The 19,106-nt window shown below is 46.2% G+C and overlaps 1 long non-coding RNA gene across 2 annotated transcripts; it reads left to right on the plus strand.

Annotated features, from left to right (window-relative positions):
* Positions 1–11,874: 11,874 nt before the first annotated feature.
* On the plus strand, positions 11,875–15,620 carry LOC144140858 (uncharacterized). Of its 2 annotated transcripts, none has more exons than XR_013316371.1 (4): positions 11,875–12,268; positions 13,364–13,447; positions 14,205–14,503; positions 14,634–15,620. It is a non-coding gene; the product is annotated as an uncharacterized LOC144140858 (long non-coding RNA). The 2 variants fall into 2 exon arrangements; XR_013316368.1 differs by having other exon boundaries at positions 11,876–12,444.
* Positions 15,621–19,106: the final 3,486 nt, after the last annotated feature.

A 19,106-nucleotide genomic window follows, 5' to 3' on the forward strand; every position in this document is an offset into this window, starting at 1 on the left:
GGGTGTTCGCCTATCTCCTTTCCCGCACGAAAAGGAGCAGCTAGCGGCGCAGCCTCGTAAGCAGGCGCTTGCAAATCATAAGCTTCCCAGAACTTAGTGAGACCAAATGCGATTTCATAATACTTTCATAAATTGTTAAAACTGCAATGAAATAAATTGCACCAAACAAGCCCAATCGTAATGTATTTCCTATAGTATTTCTGTAAGGCTGCGTCTGCTGCAACCCGGGGCTTCCGAGCCGATTCCCCCCGAACTGGCTGCTGCGCCCCACGGAAGTGACGTACGTCAACAAAAAAATTGCGTAATTGCATTACATTGCAATTACTTCAATAGTATTGCATATATTTTTGGTAGTGACACACTAATATTACAGTATCAAGATTTATTTTTAGCCTGAGTTTATTGTCTTTTATTATGACGTCAGCTAGTCACCGTGACGTCATGGACATGCTTTGTAGATGTTTGCATTATATTTTTCTCTGCGAAACTCGGGTTTGTTATTGTTTTCGACACTCGCGTAGAAGAAGTCGCATAAACAAAGCACTTTTTATAGATTTACCACGGGTTTTACGGATGACCTACGGACGAGCGGCATGGAGAAGAGGCCGAATTCCATCGAAGAGCGAATTTTGGCCCCGTATTGGCATACGTACGGGTAGAGTTCACTCTAGTACGGGCAGTACGGGCTTGTCTGTTCGAAGTTTGTTCCGTTGCGCGGTGCCGAGGCAAGCAAGAATGTTACGAGCGTCGGCGTTGTGTGGAGTCGCTCACGAGTGGTGCGGTGCTGCGCTGTGTTTTCGTTTCATATGAGGTGTTCAGCTCCAATTGCAAGCCTGTGTCACCGCGCTTGTATCTTCTGCAGTAATGCACAGTCTTCAAAGTCCGATGACTATTCGTGGCAGCAACGCGAAGTGCTGGTCAGCGCTTGCGCAGAGCGCAATGTTTTCATATCAAATACGTACGTATCAGAACCAAATGTTGCCCCAAAATGTGCAGTAAAGTACGAAGCACCGTGTTGCCTTCAAAACGTGACCGATGTGTATGGTGCGTCATAGTTTTCCAGAGGTTTGTTTGTGTGAAGCTGCTGGCGCCGCAGTCATCGATGCTATCAGCATTGTTATACACGGTGTTGTGTCGGTATCACAACGCGAGGCAAATACTTTGATACTGCTCCGTACTCGACTTGCAAGTGTCCAGATTCGGGTCGCTGCAGGAGTGTATACGTGAATAATCTAGAGCCCCATCAGCTAGCAATGGTGCGTCGCAGTGACAGCGAGTTTTCGTTCGTTCGCTTCAACTTGCCGTGATCCCTGTCGTTACAAGCGTGTGTTCGTGTGCTCCAAAATTTACGATGTCGCCAAACGTACGTGATCGTGCCCATTTATGACAGGCTAGGTGATGCGTCAGTGGCTTCAGCAATAACCGATGCTATGTGCTGTGTTGAACTGTTATATCTACATTCTAAGCATACCATCTAGGTGACTCTGCGTAGTAGTTGTTTCTATTTGCTCTAACCTCAGTTGCCTTGTTCATCTTTTTTGCAGGGCATTTTTATTTACGTGTGCACGCAGCATATTAGCACTAAATCAATCTTAAACACCTACCTGTACATGCCATAACCCTCTTTGTAATCACGTGTGCATGTGCTACTGTTACCCTGCAGTATTTCGTCAGCTACTATGCATGCTAGCAAAGATTGTTTGCATGTCATTCCGAACCATTGCTAATAGCCTGAATTTCCTTTAGTATTACTAACATTCCTTTTTCTTTCTCACCTGCTGGCTTCGTGTTGCTTTTAAAAGGAATGAATGATTTAACGCTTATGTCGAACAAACTTGTAAAAAACAATACACGGGATATACCTGCTAAATTTCTCAATGGCACAAAGCACTTACTCGGATCGCACAGGCTAAAAGTATGTCTGACGTGCTCCACACTCTTCGTCTGCTCCTCAACGCAGTCATGCTTGATTTTTACCCAACCGGCAAAACCACTTCTGCTCACTGACGAGCCAGGGTCACTGTCACGCCCACTTCACAACATATAGTGAAAGCAGTCTGTTCTGATTTTTACCCAACAAACCAAACCACTTCCACTCACTGACTAGCCATGTAGAGTCACTGTTAATAATTAATCGTTACTAATAATTAAAAAAATCCAAATGTAACTAACGATGGTGAAGGCGGTAGTGAAAGTCCGGGGTGGGCGACTTTGACGGCGCTAGTGGGTTTCAGTGCATTTGGACTAAGAAAGGCTCTCACGGGGTGGAATCCCTAACATCCTTCTGCTCGCAAATCCATAAAATATTTCTCTGTCTCGTTGTTTAATGCAATGCAAAGTTGAGGCCATTGAAAAGCACCATCAGAGAAACATGAGAAAGCGTTGCTTTTGCCTCCGTGGAATGAACCAAGGTGGACCCGCTAGGTATATCTGCATCTAAGCATACATTGGGTGCTACTGCGCAGCTGACTGGTACCCGTTGGCAAACCTGCTTCCCACACAAAAACACAAACACATGCCTGTTGCATGCGGCCTGTGCGCATTTTGTTTGTCTGGGTGGAATGGAATGGCTGTGCCAGCAGGAAATAATTTATGAAGCACTGCAGGGCAGTGCAACAGTCGCCAGAAAAAATTTCCATCGGCAGACTCGCATACTCGAATGGCAACTGGCAGGCTCCATGGTTCAACACAGTGGTAATTCCAGTGTGCCACCAATGCAACAAGTCTCTCCATAGTATCAGAAGATTCGAATATAGGTTAACAAGGGCGGTGTGACAACTGTCGCCGTGCTGAAAAATGCCACAACAGGGCTGTATTGTGCACAGATTTTTGTTGCCACTCCCATCCCACCTAGTTGTGCCAGCTTCCAAGTTTACCCCGTATCATTTCAAATTAACTGACGTTTGCTGGTGTTTGATTGATAGATGCAAGCACCAGTAAACTGTGTCTGTCATCTTTAGCACTAAAATCATGTTCTCAAGGGGAAACCGAGTTTAACGAGGTTGCGGACATGAAAGCCGGCAGTGATCATGGGGGTCGTAGCAGAAGATTTGCAGCATGGCGTCGTGCTGTTTTTGCTATGTTGATGTTATAAAGCGCATGGTATTTATATGGATCATACGTTTCAAACAAGGCACTAGCTGGAAGTCGTTGCTGTCCCTTCCCTTTGTTACACTTTGTAGTCGTGCTCTTTGTTTGAAAAAATTAGAAACTAGCTAGTGTAATTACAATTATAGAACTAATTTTCTGTGAAGGAAATGCTGCCTTGTGCCGGCTAAAGGATATACACTGTTTTGGCTACACACATCATAAGACAAGATAGCAATGCAATACTCTACAGAGCCCGTGCACAAGCTGCTGCCTTGCATTGGTCTGACCCACAGAATTGACAGGAACAGCTCCCCAGGACTGATCCCGAGCAAAGGTTCTGGCTCGCTCATGCCCCTCAACTTCACAGAAGTCAATGAAACCTTGTTACACAGGCTGCGGCTTAAAGTAGCATTGACCTGAAAGTATCTGCACACAATCGGATGCGAGGACAGCCCAGACTGCCTTCTGTGTAAGACTGTACAGAGACAATTGATCATTTGCATAGTTTTTGACCAAGGTATACTAGTGGGTGAAAAGACCTTGAAGCAGCCTTACTACGCTTGAATGCTTACCCTCTGTCTGAACGAAAGATTTTTGGCACGTGGGCTGACACGAAGAAGCAAGATCGAGCTGTCAAATCGCTATGACTCTTGGGTCTATGTGTTGAAATTTCACAAACTACGGAACTTCTTTTTATGGTCGGTAAATAAGTTATGCGAATTATGCAGTGATTAGTCTGTTTCTGCACCCCATACATGCTTTAAGTGTACAAAGTTCATTGGTTGATTTCACTGTCATTTCTCATACCCTCAGTATTCAGTACCTTCCTTGCCCCAGTGGGATTTAAGTAGCAGGCCCAAGTTCAGTTTCTCAGGCTGGCCTCTTCTCCTTTCAAAAATCTTTTACTATCTCTACCTCTCTCTTGCCAGCATGCCAGGTGCTTGTAACGGTTTACTAGGATTTGCAACGGTCACCATATGATAAAAATTTCTTATGACTACTTTCATTGCTGAAGTTCACTGCACTCAGTGTACTAGGGTGTTTGGCGCACAATAGTAATTATCACTGCAGACAGCCTACAGTTCTTAAAGCCCACATCGAAATCCTGCCACGGACTCGTTCTTGCCTTCACTTCGATAAGGCTGTCACAAATGGGTTGATCAGCCGAACATGCTGGAAGGGATGTTTTTCTACACTCTGAATTAATGTTTGATCATTGTGCATACATTAAATACACTAAAGCATTTTTGCTGGTTCTTCCTTTTTATCTCTTGACACCCAGTGCAACCAATGGGCTGGTAAAAGCTGTGGCTTGTCATATGTGTTTCCAGTTCATAATGGTGCATTCTGCTTGTTGCCAAAGCCAACTGCAGAAAAGTTCTTCAGCCATAATGCAGTGCTGGCGATGGTCTTTTGTGGCCTATAAAAGCAAAATGTACTGGTTGTTGGTCAAATAAAGTGAGCCAATTTTAAATGTTTCTTCCCAATGCCGGATGTGTTTTCTTGGAGGTTGTGTGTTTGCTTAGTCCTTTTGGGAACAGTTGAGCATGTATGGCTCATGTGTTGGCCATGAGACTAATCAGCATTTGAAGGTTCATGGGGCAGGTACAACTTGTACAGCTGGTGAGCGAAGGGATATAACTATTACATTTCCCATTTTCTTGCAACATAGCATACAACAATTAGGATTTATAATTTAGCTGCAGTTCTTTTTTACGACAATACTGCTATTGTGCCCATTATAAAATTCATAGTAATTACGACCAGCCGCCATACGTTGCTGGCCGTAATGTGTGCGGCGTCATCAGAAAACATCATGTCATAGTTACTCCCGCCGTTTACCCCGCACGTGTGCACGCGTTTTGCGATGAGCGTGCGGCATCAACCTGGCTTGCCCGTGGTGCTCGGAAAAAATACCAGGAAAACAGTCACGTACGTCTGCGCCACAAGGATGAGCACAAGACATCTCGCAGACGCCCAGCTCGCGAAGCCGGTTCTACCGCGTGCCGACGCATTTCACTTTAGGAGGAATGGGAAAGCCTGCGGACAAAGCAATCCGGGTCAGCCAGTCATGCATGCGGAAGATGGGTATGACGATAATTTTATGGACCTCATGAGCTGCCACAGTGAGAAGCGACGACGGAACACGTAAATGAACAAATTTCGCGCAATACGTGGTGGTGGTCATTCAGTGCTTCAGGAGGATCTAAAAAGAAATCCTCCAGCTCGCCTTGCGTCACTTAGTGCAAGTTTCGCCAGTTTTAAAGACGAAGGTGTAACATCAAACGCGAAAACTGACCGTACATATATGTGGCGTCGGCGGGGCCACCGCTGTATGGACTGGTGTACTTGAACTCATTTCGCCTGAGCAGCGGCCAAATCCTCTCACTACGGCGCTAAACCGGCACCTTGGCAGAATGGAACCTTGCTGCCACGTGCTGCCAGCTGCAGGTGCACGTGGCAGCACGTATGCGCGTAAACGGATGCGCACACACAGCTCTGACCAACGTTACTAGAATAAGCTCTAGTAACGTTGGCTCTGACTACTGGGGAACTTCAGCGTGATGAGCATCCAGTCTGCTTGTCAGAAAACAAAGGCCTGTATGCTTCTTTCTTTTTGGACAACAAACGTCACATGGTTGGCCGGTTCTTCATCACTTGCAGTGGTAGGCTGTTGGACAGCTGCTGCTATGACCAGAAGCAACATGCGCACTACTTACATGACGTTTGTATACAAATTATGTGCAACAACGCTTTTATCAATTTGGTGTTAACAGGAGCTGTGGGCACAGTATATGTGGGAGACTATATTGGCGCTGCCCTTACCAGCGTGTGGTACAGCGCTGTGCTCACGCTGTTTATTAGTTACCAGCGCAATTTTTACAACGGTGTGTGAAGTTGGTGAAATGAGGTACAGTACGTGTATCTCCTGGATTGGTCGGTGCTTCCTGCTTCGGCGTGATTCTTTCCAGTCCATCACTAACAAGGGTGGCAAAGTTGTGCTTGTGCCAGAAGCCAAATTTTTTGACACTTTAATTGTGATCAGTACTTGTAGCACTGCAGTGTACCTTGTAACTTTGGAAGCTCTGAAAAGTTGGTACAACATGACCAAATATAGAGTTGTAGGCACGACGAAAAGAGGCATATTAACACACGTTTACTCCAAACATCTTTTTGTCACATCTAATATAATTCAGGCCTCTTTTGTCCCAGCTGTGCTGATTTAACTCCCCAAAATAAGGCACCTGCTGGTCTTTTTATGCACAGAAAGTATGGTGAGGTTTCAAAACATTTTAGGCTGCTGCGCCAAAACTATACGGACAAAAACGCTGGTGTTCAGCGGCGCGTACTACAGTGCACCAGAGTCGAAGATCAAGTGCACTGGGCACCAGTAATCTAGACCCAAGATAACTCTTGTCAAATGAGGGCCTTCGAAGGTATTCCTTCGGCCTATTCTTCTCCCCACAAAAGCCACAGATTCTATGATCTAAATGGGAGCGCAAGCAGCCTTCGTGCAACACTATTTAGACCTTCGCCGGCAGAGTCTTCAGCCAGTGCCAACGTTTGAGGACACAGACCCATTCTTCCCTATTGAGCCACAGCAGATCAAACCTGATGGCGTGATATGGGGCGCGCACACACCTTCCAAAATAAAAAGAAAGAAAGAAGTGCGGTTACAAAAGCCGGCGAATTTAAACGTGCAACACAATCCTCCGAATCCTCCACTCAGAGTGGTTTTGCCTTGCCCGCCGGTGCGCCGTAGATACTACAACACGTACCGAACGACCAAGGAGAAGAGTTATCAGCCTGCGCTTACGGCGCGTACAAAAAGCGCGTGCTTTTCATCGTAAACAATGAAAAGCACAGCCGACCTAAACATGAGTGCCGGCACGGCCGCTTTGCACGGCCGGCATAGTACTTCGTACTAGTTTTGGCAATCAACAACGACGACCAAATCCAAGAAATAATAACAAAAAACAGGTGACGTCACTTTCGTGGGGCGCTCCAGCCAGCCCCGACACAGAACAGGGAGGATTTTAGAGAAGCAAAGGTCTAGCTTTGCCTGTAGTGCCAGAAAAAGCGTAGTGGCGGCGTCGTGAACTACCCAGTACGCCCGCTTGATGGCGCTGTAAACACGGCTTTGTAAACATGGCGGATGCTTTTTGCACAGGCCGCTTGAGCTCCTTAATAACATGGCTGCCCTCGCACGGCGGCCGCCGGCTCGCTGCTCCACGGCCGGACTCGACTCTCCTCCTCCCGCGCGCGAAAGGGGCGTCGAGTCCGGCCGTGGCTGCTCCTGCTGGCTCCTGGCTGGCACGCTGGTCGCGTGTTTACTTGCGCCGCGCTAGTGAAGTGATGTTACGCCAGGTGACCAGATGGCCTCGACTGGCACAGACCACAGTGAGCAGCAAGTGAGAACAAATCGTTTATTGACATCCGCAAGTTTACAGAGGCCAGGACATCATTTCATTTCGATCGCTGCAATTGTACGTCGCTTTCGTGACAACATTTTTTTTTTGCCATAACAACTCGTTCACTTGCGCTAAGATTTCGAACGAAGGGCACAAATGAAGTATTGACGGCGACAACGGTTTCCTTTGCACCGTCTTTCTAGCGGAGTGCTTAACACTCACCTTCTGTTGGAAGAATCGAATATTCTGGCCTCGACAGCTGCCTTCCGATGCGGAATTTCCCACATTTGTCATTCCACAAGCACTCAATTCCCGTGTTTTGCCAGTCCTCTCAACAACTGATGGACGCAAAAGCACATAACAGCAATAACAGTCACGAAACCGGTGCTCCGCGCACATTGAAACGGTCGGCCGTTGCAGCGGTTTCAATTTGAATTGGCGGCTTTGTGGTTGCGAATTCAGAAACGAGGTGGTGCACCAGTCGGCTGTTCGTAAAAAGTTGCGTACATTTTTGCTCAACGGATGTTTGATGCGGAACTTGTTAATAGTATTTTTAAATAACGCATTGTAAGCGAACTGTGTGGGCTCTTTGAGTCACGGAATGAATGTTTTGTATTCTATACCAAAAGTAACATTTTGCCTGCGCCGTCTGGTGGGCTTGATGGTCGAAAACAGCGCTTTAGGTTGGTCACGTAAGGCGTCGATTTTTACGCCGCCTATAGGGAAGACAGGGAACGTCCAAGCTTGAGAGGCCTGGCCCCGATCGGGCGAGGCTGGAGCACCCCGGGGGAAAGGATCCCCGGGGTGCAGCAGCCTTTGCCTTTCTGTAAACATCTGCCCACTGTTGCCAGATTAGGCACGAAACATAGGCTAAAAAAAGCACTTCATCGTTGCTGTTTAATACAAATGTGTGAAATTAGCCATTTATTCTTTCTAAACAACAATAAAACGCACAGTTCCTATCTAAAATAATAAAGAAGGTCTATTAGCCGCACTTTGTTTTTGTTATCGTGCATGCTTTTTCCACAGAACTGCAAGCGCCACTTTATTGGTGTGTCAGTTACAGCAACTACGTAAAGGAGATCGGGGGTTGCTGTGTGTCAGGAGCGCCACTCCTTTCCACAAAATGTCTTTTGGCGTGGCAAAAGGGGTTTAGTTTAAAGGAGATCTAGCGTTGCCGTGTGTCACAGGTATTAATCTCATACGCACGGGCGTTTTTGCTTTTCGCCTCCATCGGAAAAGCGGCCGCAGCGGCCGGGAATCGAACCAGCGTCCTCGTGCCCAGCAGCACAACGCCTTAGCCACTGAGCCACCAAGGCGGGTGTAAATACGCCTTGTAAATACATCTTCGTTTCACGTCTTCCTCTCTGTAACATTTTGGTGGCGGTTGCTAACCATATATCCATGCTCCTGCCTTGAGCCTATACGAGCGCGTAAGTGCTCACTATCGATGATACCCTACGCTCACGCTCGCGCTACAAACGGCTAGCCTCCTGGTTATAAGTTTAGTCGGGAAATCGACTTCATGATGTCGATGGGCGGTGGACCCCAGGTGAAATCAAACACCGGGACCCTTGCGAAGTATCTAACCAAGCTGTACAGCCTTCCTTTGTAGCCGCATAACTGTATTTCTAGAGTGGATTTCAACCTTTAACATCTACGTATATAAACTGCACTCCGCTGTCGCTCCAATTCCTCCCCATAGCGCTGCGCTGGCGGCACGATTGCTGCCTAAATATTTTGATGTCTGCTGCTGCGGTGTTGTTAATTGACTGCAAAAGCTATAATGTTTGACAACTGTATTACCTTTGATGAAACTTCATAAAAATATTTAGGCGACGAAATTGAAACTTTGAAAACTTCCCTTTGCGGCAGACGTAATCAATTTGTCAATTTTGATGCAAGCCTAGGTTTATCCGCCGTGTAAAAGCACGCACCACGTCGAAATATAGAGTTACGCGCACAGTTAAACCTGTATGTAAAGAAGTTGATAAAAATTCAAAATTTTCGTTACAAGCAGGTTTTCATTATATGCAAGTTTCGATTTAAGGCACCCGTAAATGAAGCCGAAACTAAATCAGAATACTTCACATCAGGGACAGTGAACTCTCCCTTCAAGAATTTATTTCAGAGTGAAAAAAATGCTCTATTTGCGGCTTCTGCTTTTCCACGAAGTTTTTCAGTACACAGCAGTCCAAAGAATCAAGGTCACTTATACCCCTGTATTCGCAAGCGTAACGTAACTATCAATTTTGCCTTTTGACACTCTTCGCTGCTTTAACCAGTTTCAAGGAGCAAACGTGTGCTGAAAGGGCGCCTTTTCGCGAACTTGATGCTATTTAATTGTGCACTCAAACTTTTTGAGAAGGTGCTAGCTGGGATGCTGTACCGAACGACAACGTTGATCCTACTTGCCTGCGGAGACGGCACCAGAAATTGCGAGCTTGTCTTGAAAAGACAAATCTTTTTGTTTTCTAGTAGCAGAACTCATCACCAACGAACCTACATCTCAGAAATCAGTGGAGACGCGCGAATATACTCACCGACAGTTGGGCCTAGCACCTAAGCGACACCACACTCACATTGGAAACACACGGTAGTTTGCAGCGCGGGCAATGTTCGCTAAATTAGTGCATATCTCCAGCCAATTTTTCAGAAAAAGTGCAAAAAACGATGGCTCATCAGCGTAGCGAATTCGTTACATGAAGGTGTAACTGTTGCCATGCCTTCGTTATATAGAGGTCAGGTCGAAAACGCATCGTTTTAAATGAGGCTGGCAATGGGGATTTGAAAAACTTTGTTAAATCCAGGAATTCGTCACATGGAAGTTAGTTACATCCTGGTTCAAATGTAATTGAAATGACTCCTTTTTTTCCCATTTTGTGCCTTGCAGACATTGTGCTAACTCAAAGCCCCAATTCTTCGCACAGGCAAGGGCAAGACGATTAGGAAGTATTCGAGTCCTTATAATCAGCCGAAGCGCAATGTTTAGCCTCCAATTACGCGAACTTCGTTTAAAACCTTGAGTTGCGTTTGTTGTTGAAAAGCTGCGTACCCATATTTTTCCCATCATCGTGTGCGGCGTAAGGACACGACGCCCTCGAAAAATGGGTAGAGTGAGGGAAGAGGGGTAAGGGGGGGGGGATCGAGCCTTTCAGCGCCCACTTTGTTGGCGCCTATGCCATCGAGCTAATTTGAAACGAATCATCCGATCTCAGTGTCTCCCTGTTACTGTTATGACGGGGTCTGGGACATTTCGGTGAAGCACGTTTCGGCGCACGGGCTTTCCGATGCACGGACTTCTCGGTTCAAAGGCATTTCGATGCGAAAACATTTTGAAGAACAGATATGGTTACTCGTAGTGTGCTCCTAACGTGCCACGATGGGAGAAGACAACGACGGTAGAAAACGACGACGAAGCGTTTGAGTACGCAAGCAGTGCACGTGCAGTTTTCTGGAAACAGCGGTAATAAGACAACGCCAGCGGTGCGCGTCTCGAGCAGGTCATGTAAAATATATTTGTTGGTACTAGCCACCTACTTCGGTCTGGTTCTTGTATGCCTTATTTGCTTTGAACGTATTGTTGTATTTTGATTTTGGTAAATCATATGTCGTGAATGACTATTTACTGCACTTACTGAATTTTTTTATTATATTAATGCCGCGTTTCAAAAGTTTATCTTACGATTTGTGTCCATTGTTAGGTTTTTCTTTAACACACTTCAAGCAACACCTATTATAAAGCAGATTTATTTTACTCGTTGCGGCTTATTTCCTATTTAGTTGTGGTTCTTTGGGCAGGGGAGAGATTGCTCTAGATTCACTCAGAAAACATTTTAGAAAACATTAGAAAGAGCAGTTTCTAGCCGTAATATCCCGTAATTTGCGTAATATTCCGTGATTTACTGTGAAATGATATCCTATTATTTCTAGTCGTGAGACTATGTAATTTTCGGAGCCGTTTAACGGGGGAGGAAGAAGGGGGGGGGGGGGGGGGGGGGAGATGGACTCCATGTGCGAAGGCATTCCTGGCGAAGGCATGCTTTATCGGCGATCAGGCGAGAAATTACGTAATCGTGTTCGCTAATAGTGCTCAAGGCTGCAGGGGTAACTCGCTTGTTTAAAGCATACATGTACGAAAAAAAAAAACCCCTTTTTTGTAGTTATGCATGACCACACAGTTATTCCGTACGCACCAGCCGGACTGGTTAAGTTGCCCACAATTCTTTTTTCATCGAAGCATGATATTTCTGACTAGTGAATCAAAACGTTTAAGTTCTAGTTTACAAAAAAAATGCCACTGGTTTTACAAATTTTCTCCCTACACCACTCGTATTTCATGTTTGGTTATGAAGCGTTCCTTGATCCGGGCATCACGATCAGTCTCGTTCAAAGTCAATCTTGTTCGCGAGTCCTCTTCATTCTGTTCGTTGAGACGAGCAGGTAAGGCTGTCGTCACTTTGCGATGTAAAAGGCGAACTTCGCGGCGCTGTCCCCAAGGGCGGGTGGAGAAGTTTCCCGTCGCATTGTGCGACGTTCCTTTGTGTAGCATCCCCCCACGGTTTTTGTGTAATTCAGACAGGTTTCAGCCGCAGACAGCGGCTGCGGAAAGTTGCTTGGAGATCCACTGCCTTCTCGCCCCATATGAGAGGGAAAGAAAAAAGGGCAAGGGCTCAAGGGGTCTTTTCTCGCCACTGCCGACCCCGTGCGCACCCAGCTCCAGTCGTTAAACCGGATCGTTTACCTGGAACACTGCAGTTGTAGACGTAGGTATATGCGCAAGCGCATGCTTGTTCAGTCGTAGCCTGTTCGATGGTGTTATATCTTTCTCCGTGGTCTGTCCAACCGAGACCCGTTTATCGCTGGATATTCAAAACGAAGCGCCAGAGGCGGCGTTTGGGCAATGTAAGCGACATACAAGGAAGGTGTGCAGGAGCAACTCGTGAGTATTTTCTTGCTTATAGGCCCGTGCACACTTGCGACGAACAACGCGATTTCTGTCGCGGCGACAAATTGGCCGAGACCGAACGACAAAACGGATCGCCGGGCGGCAAAAGTTTCCGAAATCGCGTCTCATCGTCGCAAGTGTGAACGGGCCTTTGAACTATATAGTAGGCAGTATTGATGGAAGAATCGATGTGGTACGTTGCATGGAAACGATTTTTGCGCGCTTTGTGCAAAGCAAAGTGAATTCGGATAACTAACCTCGCCCACACTTGAATGATCTTCACTTCAGCCGGGCAAGTGAAGTAGCGGCTTGGGCACGCGAAACAAAATAACGTGCGTGTCACGTTAGTTCGCTGTGCGAAATTTTGAAAAAAAAAAGCATTACATTTGCCCCTAATTGCCTGGCGATGCGATAATTATGTTGGGAACGCCGGGGTTCCTTAACGTAAAAAAAAAAAAGGGGGGGGGGGTGCAGCCAGTGCAGCTACTTCGGAATGTAGTCGATACAAATGCAAACGAACAGGTCAGAATGCACCCCTTGGTAGCCTATTTTGCCGCTGGTTAACTTAGACGGTATGACGGTGTACCTATCGCAAAAAGTTCGTCAGACTTCTGGGATATATTGTTAAAAGCTGCAAACCTGAGCCTTTTGTCGTAGCTTTCTTCGCTGGCGAGTAAGCAACCAGACAACCTGCGTGACTATATAGCCAACTTTGTTAGAAAGGGGCACTTTGAGGGCTGAAGGTGTCACAGAGGGTGGGAAAAAGTGCGCTGTTCGAGTACATGCGTTCGTTTGCGACTTACATTTTTGAAATGCATTAAAGCAGCATAGCGCGTTCTTGAGTTGTGAGAAATGCACCCCAAAAGGCTGGTAAATAGCAGCTGGTAAAGAGTCGAAGTCACTTTCATTGCAGGCTATGGTTTTCAAGATACCCTAAAACCGGGAAAGCCGCGGAGTTCATCGACGATGAGTGCCAATCCCGAGACCATAGAAACTGGTAAGTAAATATTGTGTAAATGGCTGGCGGGTTTAGCGAATCAAAATGGAAAAGCGAATTCTATCGATAACGCACAGCACAACAGGAGCTGGAATGACCAGGGCAGGTGCCACTTTCAACTAAGCCGATAAAGATCCGAAGGGGGGAATTGGGGTTAAGAGGTGTGGGAGGTACTTGGTCATGCTAGCGATCACCCACTCCCTCTAAAGGGAACCGTTCCGCCCAAAAGACGTCACTCTGGATACAGAATTTTGCCTACTGCGCGTACTTTATCAGAAGTTTGGAACCAACACGCTTTCATTGGGGCCGCATTGATCATGCACAGCCGTCGTTCGCCGAAATAAAATTGACATGCTTCGAGCAAAAAGGCTAGTTCTAGTACTGTTCATCGGTGGTGCGGTTTCGAACAGCTTGAATCAAAGGCTTTTACAGCCGTGGTTCCAGGCGCTCTTCCCAACTTTTGAAAAATCCTGTAAATGCTCAGCAGTGATGAATAACAGGTTGCGTTTCATATGACGAGGTAACAACTCCGAGCGTGAAAAAACAAAACCATGGTTAAAGTGAACGCTAACAAATTTAGTGGCTGCAATGATACGCATGGCTTTGACTGAAAAACAGAACCTTCCTGCATTCGTGCAAAAAAAAAAAAAAAAAAAAGAAGAATGCTCGGGTTGTTGTAAAATGCTCAAATTCTTCCTCCTTTCTTCCCCTAGCCTGTTCCAAGCATGTATTAAACATGCCACACAACTCTTTTCAGTGCTGAGAAAGACTAGGATCGAAGTTGTTCGTTTATGAGTTCCCACTTTGGTTCCCTTTATTACGTAAGTAAACTTGGACCATTATACACATTCGTGTTTAATGGGTGTTTCTTTTGTGTGAACCATCTGTAATACCTCTGTAGCACTTTGTGTTCTTTTTTAGGTGAAAGATCTGCCGGACTGGAGGAGCAAACGTCGCTTCTACAACCAAGCGAATTTTCAGATGGGTTGTTTCGATTGAGGTAGCGGTCATCTATATACAGTTGGACAGGAAGAAAAGAAGAAAAAGGTCCGAGAGGTTAGTATCCGTTCCCGAATAGTATTTGGTGAGTGTAGAAAATTTCTGAGAGCGTATTTTGATTTGTTTTAGTAGTTCAATTTATGAACTGCTATGAAGCCCATAACTAATCGCGCCCTATGCTTTCCAGCTGCTGCTGGTGTGACGCAGGTCACAGTCGATAGCGGGCCACATCATTGGTGACTGGATCCACTTTGCGAATATTGGGCTTACAGGAACCCACAAGGTCAGCAATAAACTAATATTCTCAAAATTTAATAGTGCATTTATATTTAAATGATTTTCATCCTAATCTCTGCCTAATAAAAATACATGAACCATGCAGAAGACGCAACACTCCGCTAGCGAGCGACTTTGACGAATAATCACTAACCTGTATAGGTTACTGACTCGGGAGATTCAAGTTGGGAGTCAGGTGACCCAAAATTTTGTTCGCTTGCTTTCTTCTGGTCATATGGTTAGCACGAGTTGCTGCGTAGCTGCTTGTTCAGTTACTCTCCTTTTAGTGCGTGCGTGTGTGCATGTGCGTGTGTGCGCTCGTTAACTAAACAAATCCTTAGGCGGCGACTACTTTTTCGCGCAAAAACCGCCTACTGCCGCAGCGTACTGAAGTAGGAATTGTTTGCTTTTTCCACACAGACGCAGCCAGCCTCTGGATGGAGCCTCCTCTCCTGCACAGCAGCAGCAATGGAATGTAAATAAAAAAAAATGTAACCATGCAAAAATAAAATAAAATTTTATTTGAAATTTCACTTTTCCTTGTTATTTTGAAAATGCTTTAAAATATATCGTAACCGGCAAACGTGGATAACAGAAACAATGCTCCACGATACACATTCCACACGTTTGGCAAAACGTCACTGTAACGTTCCTGGTCCACATTCTGAAAAGGTTTTGCAACGTTAAAAGATTGTTTCAAGCGTGTTTTCTGCAACGTTAAGTAAATGTAAATCCAACATAATTACTATGTTGTCGAAATGCTTCCTCACAGTTCCAATAATGTTTGACGAAACGTTACTGTAACGTTTTTTAGTTGTTCTTAAAATGTTTTTGTAGGGTGCTTCTGCAACGTTAGGTAAACGTAACTCCAAAAGTATTTATATGTTGTAGAAATGCTTTCTTATAGCGTCCTCGATAAACACGCACCGGTGTTGCCCCCAAAACCGGCGCGGTGCACAGTGCCCCACGACGGTGCGTACCGGCACGGAGCGTTGATCGAGGACAAACGGGGCGGTTCTACCCAGGCGCCATCTCTTAATCTAAGAAATCAACTCATAAAAACGTTCACAAGTAACAATACAGCACTGTAATGAGACACAGCTACATTTGAAAGTGGTATTTATTGAAGGCCAATGATTATATGTACGCACAACTTAAATCCGTCACACATGCGGAACAACGTACCGCCACCGCTTCCACTAAACAGCTACATACAAGCTGCTTCTAATCTTCGTTTGAGCCATAATGCGAGTGCCTGTTTTGTTCCGCCCTTCCGTTACAGCAAAACAAGTAGGTCTTCATCGTCTAGGCACTCCGGTAACAGTTCATGATAATTCGATCGAACGAAACGAATGTCAATCCCCAACTTTCTGGCAATGCATGCAGCCGCCTTTGAAGTACACAAAGTTCGCGTCCTCATTTACAATCACTGGCCGTTGTTACCGCCCCTTAGGAGACTGTCGCATCGTTGCCCGATGAATTCACAAGCACGCCATCCTTGTCAGCAACAAGACACAGCTCCGTCCGCCTTGACACGAGTGCGGCGATGGCGCCGTCGCTGCAGCAGACGGCGAAGGAAGCTCCTTCGCCGGCATCGTCCGCGATGCATCTCGGGACTGCACGCCGGCGCACCGTCGACTCTCTCGGTGCGCGGCGGTGCAACCAAAAATTGCCCCGCGACGGTGCACCCCGGTTTATCGAGGACGGACGGTGCACACCGGTGCGGTTTATCGAGGATGAAAAGGCGCACCGGTGTGCCCCGGTGTGCACCGGTGCGGTTAATCGAGGATGCTATTACTGTTCGCATAACGTTTGGCGAAACGTGATGTAACGTTTTACATTGTTTTTAAACGTTTTTTGAACGTTATTAGCTTGTTCGCTGCAACGTTAGGGAAATGTAACACTAACATTAATAATATGTTGTAAAAATGTTTTGTGGACGTTTAAATAATGTTTGACAAAACATTACTGTAACGTTTTTTATAACATTAGTTAAACATTTCAAAAAAATGACATTAAGAACATTGCTCTAACGTTAGCACCAAACAAAAAAAATACGTTCTTCTAATGTTTTGGTGCTACTTGGGTTGTTGCTGCAACTCGTTGGCACGCTGAGGCATTGCGACCAGGTGAGTTCTGTTGCGGCGAACAGATCCATAATCCGTGTCGACCCAGTAGGACCTCGGCTCCTCCGCATGCTCTTTGATCGTGCCAAATTTTTTAAGGTCCACGATCCATACGTCACATGGAGGAAAGAATACTCAGGAGAGGCCCCTAGCATCCCAATGCATTGCGAAAAGTGTGGAGGAAGTTACGTCATTTTTCTTGAGCCCATGGACAATGTTGCTTACTTGTTTACAACTGTGGCGGCCAAATTTGGGCGAATAGAACGGACAAATTTTTAAGGCGCTTGGTATGTGGCTGCTTCGCTACGCTTGCAAACCAGCGCCGTCGCTACGACAAACGTTTTTAGATTAGGCCAGTTTGAAAACTCTGCCGTCGGATGCGTCTGCGTTCGCCATCGCGCGAGCCTGTTGCTATGACGACGACAAACGCTACTTTGCCAGGCTTAAGAGCTGAAAAATCGTCCTTCTATCTCAAAAACGAAGGCCGTTTTTCGATTGAAACTTTGGGTAAGGGTTAGAATGGGCAAATTGAAGGCGAAATCAACAGCTTAGAAGATGACATCGCACCGAAGAATTAGCGACGAAGCTGTTTTCGCTTCGAAGCGGGAGGGCAGGGCGACGCCATGTTAGTCAAATCAAACCGGAGACAGCAACGGATGATGGGATAGAGTGCTGGGCTCCGTGGGCTCAAGTCATGGCGGGACTCGGCTTCAAAAATGTGACGTCAGGGCCTCTCCTAAGCTTTTCTTTCCTCCATGATACGTCAGTATCGGGGTCCAAGTCCGGAAGGTCTCGTGCCCCATGCCGGATGTCGAAGTGGCGCTGTTGCTGAATTCCTGTTTCCAGCCTCGTATGCCCTCAGCCTGTCTCTGTCCGGGAGGCAGGGGACCAGGCTGTCCGCAGAAGCTGGCAAAGTAGTGCGGAGTCTCCTACCCATTAGGAGCTCAGCGGGAGAGTACCCGTTCTTGAGCGGGCTCGTCCTGTACGCCAAAAGCGTTTTGTAGGCATCGCCCGTCTTCTCGAGGGAGCCCTTGATCACTTTTACGGCAGCTTCCGCGAGCCCGTTGCTTTGAGGGTACCGGGGACTCGATGTCACGTGTTTAAAACCGTATTCTTTGGCGAAGGCTGCAAACGGTGAGTCAGGTCCCCTTGAAAATTGTGGACCGTTGTCACTGACGACCACTTCGGGGATTCCATGCCTTCAGGGTGTCTAGCAAATTGCCTAATTCAATTTCCCTGACCTATACAAAAGGCGCCATTCTGTGCAAATGGTCAGTGAAGCATATCAAAAGCGTAGAGAAAAGACATTCTATTGTGGGGAAAAACACATTTGTTGAAAGTGCCCTACTTAGCTCAAAATGCACTTTGAATGACTTCAGTTTGCTCGTTCAGCTTGAGGTTTGCTTGCCTTTAGTTACGGCTTCAGAGAGTTTATTTCATCTCGCGGGATAGAAGCTTCAAGGAGCCATGAAGAGAAAACACATGTTTGGTTCATTCAAAAGATTGCCTCGTTAGAATCATGCTGACACCACTTTTAACGTAAACTTCGCTCAAATAAGCCACATAATTAGGAAAAAAGGGAATGGCCATGCGACCCACTAGCTGATTTCCCGCAACAGAACCTATGCTGTCACACGAGACAGCTCTGCGATTGGCGGAGGGCGGCAAAAGCAAACGAAAATTAGACAGAGTATAAGCCTGCCGAACGAGCTATTTGCCTTAAATTTAGGGCACATTCTTTTTAAAACCGTAAGAATGGTGCTAAGTGTAAGTTACGAAAGCACATGTATGATGTAAACATAGAAGTACCGCTGCGTACTGCTGTTGTTGGTACTGCGCGCACTATTCTTGTTTAGTTGCACAGGGCTGCGGGGCTTTGGGGTTGTCTCAGACGACACTGGCCGATTGATTGACGCGACGGTGTCTTACGTGAACATATTTGTCGAGCGAGCAGTATGTTTCACGAAACGAATTTCTCCCAGAACGAAAAAAAAGGCAGAAAACGACACGCCACGGTATAGTGGCGCCATCTAGGTGCAGTAACGTAAACAAACGCGCGAATACCTCGATACCAACCAGGGGTTTCTCCAGGCATCGAATCAAGGGGGGGTGTCTCAATGGCTCTGGGGGGGGGGGGGGGTCATAAACTAGAAAAGCTGTTTTTTATCCCACTAGTTAAATAATAGACGTCTGTTAACCAAACGCGTCCCCGTGACGTACGTTTTTCATTTTCTATATATATATATATATACACCTGA

This window comes from Haemaphysalis longicornis, unplaced genomic scaffold, assembly GCF_048455015.1.
Source record: "Haemaphysalis longicornis isolate Haplotype H1 unplaced genomic scaffold, Haemaphysalis longicornis Haplotype H1 scaffold_1, whole genome shotgun sequence".
Lineage (NCBI taxonomy): Eukaryota > Metazoa > Arthropoda > Arachnida > Ixodida > Ixodidae > Haemaphysalis > Haemaphysalis longicornis.